The following is an 8786-nucleotide window of genomic DNA, read 5'->3' as shown; positions in this document are numbered from 1 at the left end:
CTGGTTGCTCAGGAAGAGCAACCTGGCCCGGACAAGGCCCACCGCTGGGAGCACCTGCCATCGCAGGGCGGTGGTGCAGCGGTTAACCGCTGCACCACCGCGCCAGAAGGCGTATGAGGGCTCCCAGCGATCTATGAATGTAAATTAGAGAATGAATTTCTGCATATATGGCAATTAACCAATTACGCTATCGCGTCATACCCTAGTGCAGTGGTGCGCAGTGATACACATGACAGTGACATTCATAGCGACATGCGCATTGAAACCGCTAGTCCTGAGCCCCATAGATTCCGACCACCGCCTCGGCACGGTCCACCAGCCGTTGTAATTCAGTGGCCGTGTTGTACAGGTCATATGTAGGGAGCGTCTGCTGTGCATCGACTCCAGTGATCTAGTAGATATACATGGCAGTCACGTTCTTGCCAGTAGGCTGCGATCGGTATACTTACTTTCGCGATAAAAAGAAAACGCAAAACATCGAGTCGGCTGTATGCTCCGCTGTTCGAATTTGTTTTCATCGCACTTCAACCTTACTGGAAACAAAAATACACTAAAATCGTTCATGATAATATCGTGGACGATTCTAGCGTGTTTTTGTTACCACCAAGGTAGTGAAGGGACGAAAAGAAATGCGAAGAGCGGGGCGCGTAGGCGCTGCGCTTTTCGCGTTTCTTTTTTATCGTCCATGCATTTCGGAAGAGGAGGCAGGTGGTGCCTGAATACTCTCGGGGCATGTCGTGAATAAACTGTCCCCAGTTTGCGTTGCGGCATAACAGATCCACGTTTGTTTAACCTGGTAAGAGTAACGTGACTTAATTTCTTAGTTGTTTGATTAGTGACTAGTCAATGGTTTCTTCATTTTGAGGTAATCGACTGGTCTTTTGAGTGTACTGGCGCTGTGTACACGCGGTAGGAAGCTCGTTAAATGCGATATTGATCTTTATTCTTTTTTTTTTCTCCTGAAAACTGACTTCCCTATGTGCGCAAAGCCATCCTCGCAGGTCTCCTTGTTGAAGCCGGTGAGGGCAACTGTTGCGCCAGCAGGTTGCCATCTTTCGCCTCAGATGAAATCTAACCTATATTTGCTCCAAAATCATGTTTAGAAGTTGGAAATTGCATTACGCGACAATGAAACGATAATTTATTTTTGCGCGAATATTTATTCGATTCACTCCTGCTCGGTCTTTTAAAAGACGTCGCGGGTATTAATGGGACTACAGCTAATGTTCCTTTTTACCTAGTTAATTTCGGGAAGTGTAGGACATACGATAACCACTGTTTTTACAGACGGTTTGCATTGGTTGAAAGTGGAGAGGCATGAACTTCGCTATTATTGCCTAGTGTCAACTCTGTGTCTTCACGCTTTGTGAATGTGAAATATATATATATATATATATATATATATATATATATATATATATATATATATATATATATATATATATATATATATATATATATATATATATATATATATATATATATATATAGCAACGGTGGTAGAGACAGAAAAACGAACAGAAATGAACTTGGTTATATGCGAAGATACTCTGCATCTTTGTGCATGCTGTGCGCTAGCGTGCAGTGTTGCAGGTTGTGCTGTTCTCTATAAACGTGCATCAGCGGTTGCGGTCTCAGGCGGCTTGAATTCCTTGGTCAGCTTAATTGTCATTGATAGGTTTGCCTGCTCTGGGAATTTTTTTCATTCTTTTTATCATACCATCGGTGCTGCTCCGACAAGAAGCCGTGTATCAAACAAGTGTCTCCTTCAGCTTTCTTTGTGCAAAAAAAGAACAGTCGATGTATATCTCCCGCTTCCGAGAAGGGCGCCTCACAGCTCCAGAGAGCAGCTGTGGGCGATTGACCGGCTCGTTCGCATAACTGAAACCAAAACAAACATCGCGCAGCGCCTTAGCCGAAACGCCGTTCTCCGCATTTGCCTCCATTTACGCCGGGAAAATGCGGCGGCCGATTAATTGACTTCCCGGCGCGAGCGGCGACAGCGCCTGCCTTTGCGCCGCGAGGGCCGCCCATTGAGCCCGTCCCCACCGAAACGGGCGTCACGGAACACCGGTGTGTGGCTGAACGGCGAACGCGAATGATCGCCCAGGAACCAGCAGACTGCCAAACGACGCCGGGCACGTCATCGGCTCTGTGGCCGCGAATATCGAGCCGGACAGTGCTGGGCACGAACGAAGCTTGTTGGTCGGCCCGGTTGCCCTGGAGACGCGCCTTCTGGCCGCAACACCGCGGGGCTCGTCCGTCCGGAAGTATTCGCGCTGTGGCGCGTCCATGGCGACGGACGCTCCCGGAACCGCGGCCTGGCCGCCCCGAGCAGCGAGCAGCCGCCGCAGCCGCAGCAGCAGGTCAGTGGGGCCGGCACACTGTTGCTCGCCACGCAACAGGCCTCCGCGTGGCGCCGGGCTGGCCAGCCCCAGCTGCGCGGGACGGAGCTGCGAGCGGGGTCGCGCGCTGGACGCGCACGCCGCGACAGCCTCAACCGGTTGATAACTGCGGCCTGCTGGTGGTTAACTTATTGGGCAGTTAGGCGACCGGTAAAGGCGAATGCTTCGGATCGCGATGAATGCCAGGCGTCCAGCGTGCGAGCCTTGGCGCCGGCAATCGCAAGCGCCACGTGTCCGTCTACGCGGAAGCGAGGGATGATTCGTACTTTTGCCTCGCGTAAAACGTGCTGAAACAGCTGTGGCTGGCCGCGTGTTCAGGCGCAGCAGCAACATCGACCGATGGTGGAGCTGTGTAAGAAATCGTGCGTCCGCGTCGCAGCACCGCGTAGCCTTGACCCTGGTTCGCTGAGACTCCTCAAAATCGAAATATTCCTGAATCGGAGGAGTCACATAGAGCAGGATCTAGAGCGTGCGTCTTTCGTTTTTGTCAGTGTTTCCACTGCACGTGCGCTTCGTCCCGTGGAAGCACTGCAGCTACGGCTCTCAACCTACGCGAACGTCTCTGTAGGCAGTGCCCCAGTGCATTAAAGGTCCCCCGTAATGAATCGTGCGAAGTTATGCAGTTTCGTGGCGTATAATGTATGTGCGTTCTAGGCTGTTTACGTTCTTTTGTTAGAACGATTCTTCTATTCGGCTGTGTTCTTGCTTGCGCACTGGTATGCTCAGCAGTTCTGGGCATATATGCCCAGTGCAGTCGGCTGATGCCGTTCAGAATCGGCCCCTGCGCAGCTCAGTGAGACCTGTCTTTGATGGTGAATCGCGAAAAAAATATTGCGCCTATTTTCATATAAAAAGCCGTGGTTTATCGTAGCGGTCTCAGCTTGCTTTCTGTATCATGCTGAAGACAGTCGTCTGTCCGTATAAACTTGAAAAGCGTTTTTACAGTCTCGTTGCAGTGCAGCACAGTGGGTTTCTTTTTTACATTATTTTCAGTGTATTGTACGACCGTGCTGCCTGCGTCGTGTAAATGAGAACAGTTGATTTTTTTCCACGAACTTTTGGGCGGAAACTTAGTTTCTGCAGTGCGGCACCTGTGGTGTAAACATTTAATGGTTTGTCCCGAGCTAGTGTTTCGGTGTCTACCGTCAGGTCAAACGCCGATAGCGGACCGAGATGTTCCCAGCCAGGCACGTCGATGACGGGCGCTGTTAGTGCGCGCAGAGTTTGGTTTCTAGCTTGCATTCACTGCTTACGGCGCGCACGTACTCAAGTCGAGGCTAGACAGGCTCTGGAAGTTGTTGCTTGTGCGGCCCAATTTCAACACTGCTAAATTTACGAACGTAATCGCGGTAATCTCTAAGCGCCCGAAGAGCATTATGTCTTAAGTTTAATCGCTTGCTTTTATTACATATATTTGCAAAGTTTTGTACTTTTTAAACCTCAGATTCTTATTCTAGGGGGGGAAACTTGCCTCTGTCAGGAGTGGACGGATTCAGCTACCCTGACTTTGCAGAAAATTTGGTGTTTTTATCGGAGCGCGGGTTGCAAATCAAACGCATTTGTTAAGAGCACTGCTGCTTTTCTGCGCTGTTCCATCCTGTGTAAGCGCTGTTTTCACCGAAAAAGAAATAAATTAAAAATTAGGCGCGAATAACGTATAAAAGTATGCCTGAAACGATATACGATTTTGGATGTTTGCACGGCAGGGTGATTCTAGTACTGTGAATCAGAGATTGACAGGCTTTTTAAAGGACACGCAGTGGTTATGGTGCTCGGCTGCTGACCTGAAAGACGCGGGTTCAATCCCGGCCGTAGCGGTGGCATTTCGGTGGAGACGAAATGCTTGAGGCCCATGTACTGTGCGATGTCAGTGCACGTTAAAGAACCCCAGATGGTTGAAATTACCCGGAGCCCTCCACTACAGCGTACCTCATAACCTGAGTCGCTTTGGGACGTTAAATGCCGTAAACCATAAACCAAATGTGTGATTTTGTGTCATGTGAAAGGTGCCTTACCATAGTAGGGCTAAAACTTAAAATCAGTCAACTAAAGGCGCAGCGAAATATACAACTAACGCCGTTCGTTTAGGGTGGCGCTGAACGAGATGTTATGTCCCTATAGTGGACTGATTAAAGGTAACTTATGATTTAACACTTACCCAAAAGGAAGGAAAACGCTCCATTATGAAGACGGACAGCGCGGAAAGGAACACGTAGTAGTGCAATATGTCGGATTTTTCTATAGTTGTCACGGTATACTTCCTTTCGCTTGAAATTGAAAACATGCCATAAGCGCTTGGCATCAACGTGCCGCACGTGGAATCGCAGCGCTCTGCCGCTGCTGTGATGGGCCTAAGTTCACAAGTTCACGCGAACGGGACTGAAGAAAAAAGGGGGCTCGAGCAGTCACCATTTAAAATTTTTACTACGTTTCCCTTTCTTCGTCGAGAGCTCGAAGATAGGCATTTTCGAAAAGCGGTAACGTTTCGTAATCTGCAGCATTACCTGTTGAATTCGCGCTAAAGGCGACGCAAACTTCAGTTATAAAATATTTTTGCGCCCTCGTGGCGGCTAGGAAGCCTAATCTTTAATCTTAACCGGCTACAATTTTTACGTCCAGTCTAAATCGCTTCGACAAATATTGGCTGGTTTCATTCTCGCGTAACACATCTGCTTTCTACTCATGTTCGTCGTACCGAAGCAAGAAACTCCATAACTGCCGACAGTACGAACAAGGTATCTCACTGACGGTACTAATGGGCCCCAGTTATTATACGAGAAAGCAGCACCATACACCAGTCCGTTTTATTGATTTGTTTTCAACTGATTTCGCAGTCTTTTCTCTGCTTTCGCCTCACGCTTATGTATAATCTTCACACTATAAACATTTTTAGCATCTGACCTCGTCTCTAGGCTTGTAAGTTATTAGGATGACAAGATGGGCAAGTTCTATGAGTCTAGTGATCACTGCTATGGGTTTAGTATTTCTTTCTTTTCTACTGTTGTCCTCGTGGCTTTGATGCTGCTTTCCCATTGTATTGGAAGTTTTAACAGTTGTCTAAAGGTTGTGCAGATCCTTTAAGCGCCAGCATTATAACACCCGTTTCGATGTTTTCCGCCGCATTTAAATGCCCCATCTCCCTGGTGGATGCCTATACAGAAAGCTCAAATATTCTTCGACAGTCGTCTGTGGCACTGCGAAGAACTCGGGCACGGGTCCTGTGACGAGATACACAGCCGAGCCGCGGACATCATAACGGCCGTATTCTTAACGTGGAGGGCGGGAGAACCCAGAGGGCATAACGTGCAAAGGGAGCGTAAAACTAGCCGCTTAGCCTTGGAGAGCAGCTGGCTGCTGAGAGAGAGGGAAAGTCGAGTTTTTCTCAGCTTGTGTCGCCTCTCTTTCGTTCGCGCTTTGAAGTGATAGCAGAAAGTATACAAGAGCGCAAAACATGCAGAAAAAAAACGCTGCCCTTTTATTCCGGATTAAGCAACAGAATATGATCTTTTAGTAGTTAGTGTAGCCTCGAGAGTTGCTTTTTATCGTGTTTTGTGGACCGTGCTTATTATTATTTGCTGATGGTGCCGATTTGTATAGTTGCATGCGTAATATTTTGCAGTATCTGCTCCTCGTGTCATTAAACCTGCTGGCTATTACATTGGGATACTGATAAAGGGACATGTGGGCGTACTTGGGCACGCTCGTGGGTGCACTTCCCACCTTAGAAATAGCATTATTAATTCTAGCCGAGAAGCAGGCATCATGTCTTTGTCATTATCCCGTGTATCCCCTGCAGTGCCCTCTAGCATTTTATGAAACTTGTGATTAGGACTGATGCTACGGTGCGCTTCAAATGCCATGTACTGTTGGCATATATGTCCTAGAAACATAATTAAGGAGCAGCTCACAAGAAAGACACACGGACAGGAAGCGCTGATAAGATGCAGACCTCCCGGCAACCTTAATCAGTTGACCTTTGCATATCCAGGAATACTATCTATAAGAAGAACAGACGGAGTGCTGAGGCATGAAGCTTCTGCATGAGCTATTTATTGCCTTCACTTCGATAATTTTGCACTGGTGTTTGGCCATGATTTTACAGCCGGGAAAGCCGGCTTGGTAGGCAATATTGTGTTCACAATGGCGGCAAAGGCGGAAACCCTTTGTTAGAGACAGGGCTTGCAGTATCATAACTATACAGGCCATCGAAGTCTATGATTTTTTTTTACAAAACTGTATGGAGGTACTGACGTGTGCCGCTCAGTTTCCGCCTGCGACAACTTTACTGCGAATTATTTTTTTTTCAAGGCAACCATTTAAAAATGCAGCAAAACGAATGAAAATGAAAACAATGTAAACACAAAAAACAAAAGATGTAATCATTCCATTTAAAACGACAGTTAACTGTTCTAACAGCAAAGATAGGAGATAAGAAAGGCCTATCAAAATACAAAATATAATCCCACATTTGTTGGGCTGCACGTGTACGAGTCTCCTCTCGCTACGAAAACGCTTTGATGGCTTTGTATTCCAGGTGTTTCAGGGAAGGTGATCACTCGTATTGTAGAAAGAAAACCAGCGCAAAGGACGGAGACACAGAACAGGAACACAAGACGTCCTTTGCGCTGGTTTTCTTTCTACAATCATGTACCGACTGGCCCAGCTCTGCACTCTACTGAGTGATCACTCGTGTTTAAAAATAGGGTTTTTGAGGTAAAAAGACGCCTTTTACGGCATAGTAATTCCAGCGTTGGCGGACGTCAAAAAACAGGCGAATCATCCTGACTAGCCAAGTGATTAACTAAATTCTAATAGTTAACATTTAACTATTACCAATAGGCACCTGATTGCAAATTAGAGATTTGCAGCAGACCCTTAATAATAACCACATCAGCGTTTAGAATTTCGAAAGCGCCGTTAGTCTCGCCGCTGTGGCACGACAAAATTTGGCTACATCGTGCTAAAATACGCGCACTTTCAAAAAGTATGCAGGCAAAGCAACCCCTCCAGAGGTCGTAACTAGTCGAAATAGCCACATTTTGTCGTGCACAGCGGCGAGAGTATTGGCATTTTCTTAATTCTAAAAACTGATATGGCTATTACTAACGGCCGGCTAAAAATCTCTAATGGCAATCAGGTGCCTATTGGTAATAGTTAAAAAGTTAACTATTAGAATTTAGTTAATCACTTAGCTAGTTAAGATGATTCGCCTGTTTTTTGACGTCCGCCAACACTCATATTAGTAGGCCACAAATTGCGTCTCGTTACCTCAAAAACCTTATTTAAAAAAAATTAGTGATCCCCTTCCCTGAAAGACGTGGTATATCCAGGAACGGCTGCCGCTACGTCACCCGCGCACCACTTGCTCTCTGCAACTGCTACGGTAGATTGTAGTTTCAAGAAGTTTTTGCTGCGATTTTAAGCGGTTGTAAAAAAGTGAAGATTGCCGCAACTTCTGCGCCAGTCATTATTTCGGCGCGGTTAGGTCAGTTGATTAAACCAGCCGGAAGCATAGCGGCGCTGTGCCTTTGACAGAGACGTGTACGTTTCGTCTTTTCTAATGGGAGGGGCGTCATGCTGTTTTCGAAATTTTCACTAGCTGTCACATTATGCACGCGTATACTAAGGATTCTCAGAAGTGTCATCGTATCATCCATGTGAGACAAGTCCCATGCAGGGCACAGGCCTCTTCTAGTGATCCCCAATCACAAGGTTGCTTCGTCAGCCGCGGCCACTCTATGCCCTTGTGCACTTTCTAACCTCATCGCTCCACCTGCATCATTTTAAATCCCGAACACATTTGCGAACACGGAAACGTGTTAGGAAACGTGTTGAATGGTTGGGCTGATTTCCGTGCGTGCTTAACGGTCGACGAAGCACGGCCAGGCTGTCTTCTGCTGTGCTTACGCAACGCGTCTTATTCACCTTTTTGATGACGTCAGTTGAGCCATGAAAGTCGCGGCCCTTACGCTCGCACTAAATCCGTGAAATGGGAGAAACACGGATAATATACTACTGCGTTAGGTGTCCACAGGCTTCAAACACCCCATCTTCAACATGTCCTGCAGCTTTATGTTTGCGTGCAAGGATTCTAAGGCGCGTTATTGTTCGTTCCTTTGTGAATTCACGCATGCATGAGAGCTCACTGGGGGCGGTGTTAACTCGTGCAGTGAACAGCGAAAAGTAGCAATAAGGGCAGGCAGATTCGCCGCGGCAAAAAACAAAAAGGAGGGGGGAATATGGAAGTGCTTATAGAATGTCTCTTTCTCTCTTTTATAGAAGAAGAAAAACTTCGAAATAAAGGGGGGGGGGGGTACAAAGTGAGCTTCCGTTGCCTTTGAAAACGTATACGATTTTCCAGCATCGTTACCGCACGGATCC

The 8786-nt window shown here is 47.1% G+C and overlaps 1 protein-coding gene across 1 annotated transcript in view; it reads left to right on the top strand.

The window, feature by feature from the left end:
• The first annotated feature begins 2278 nt into the window (after window positions 1–2278).
• The window catches only part of LOC144136150 (melatonin receptor type 1B-like), a 50646-nt gene continuing 44138 nt past the window's right edge, over window positions 2279–8786 (top strand). Inside the window, exon 1 of the mRNA XM_077668223.1 lies at window positions 2279–2366. The gene's annotated coding sequence lies outside the window, so the exon portion shown is untranslated. The remainder of the gene's footprint in view (window positions 2367–8786) is intronic.

The sequence above is a fragment of the Amblyomma americanum genome, chromosome 1 (assembly GCF_052857255.1).
Source record: "Amblyomma americanum isolate KBUSLIRL-KWMA chromosome 1, ASM5285725v1, whole genome shotgun sequence".
Classification (NCBI taxonomy): domain Eukaryota; kingdom Metazoa; phylum Arthropoda; class Arachnida; order Ixodida; family Ixodidae; genus Amblyomma; species Amblyomma americanum.
Note: the sequence above shows the minus strand (reverse complement) of the source record. Positions and strands in the feature narration are given on the sequence as shown.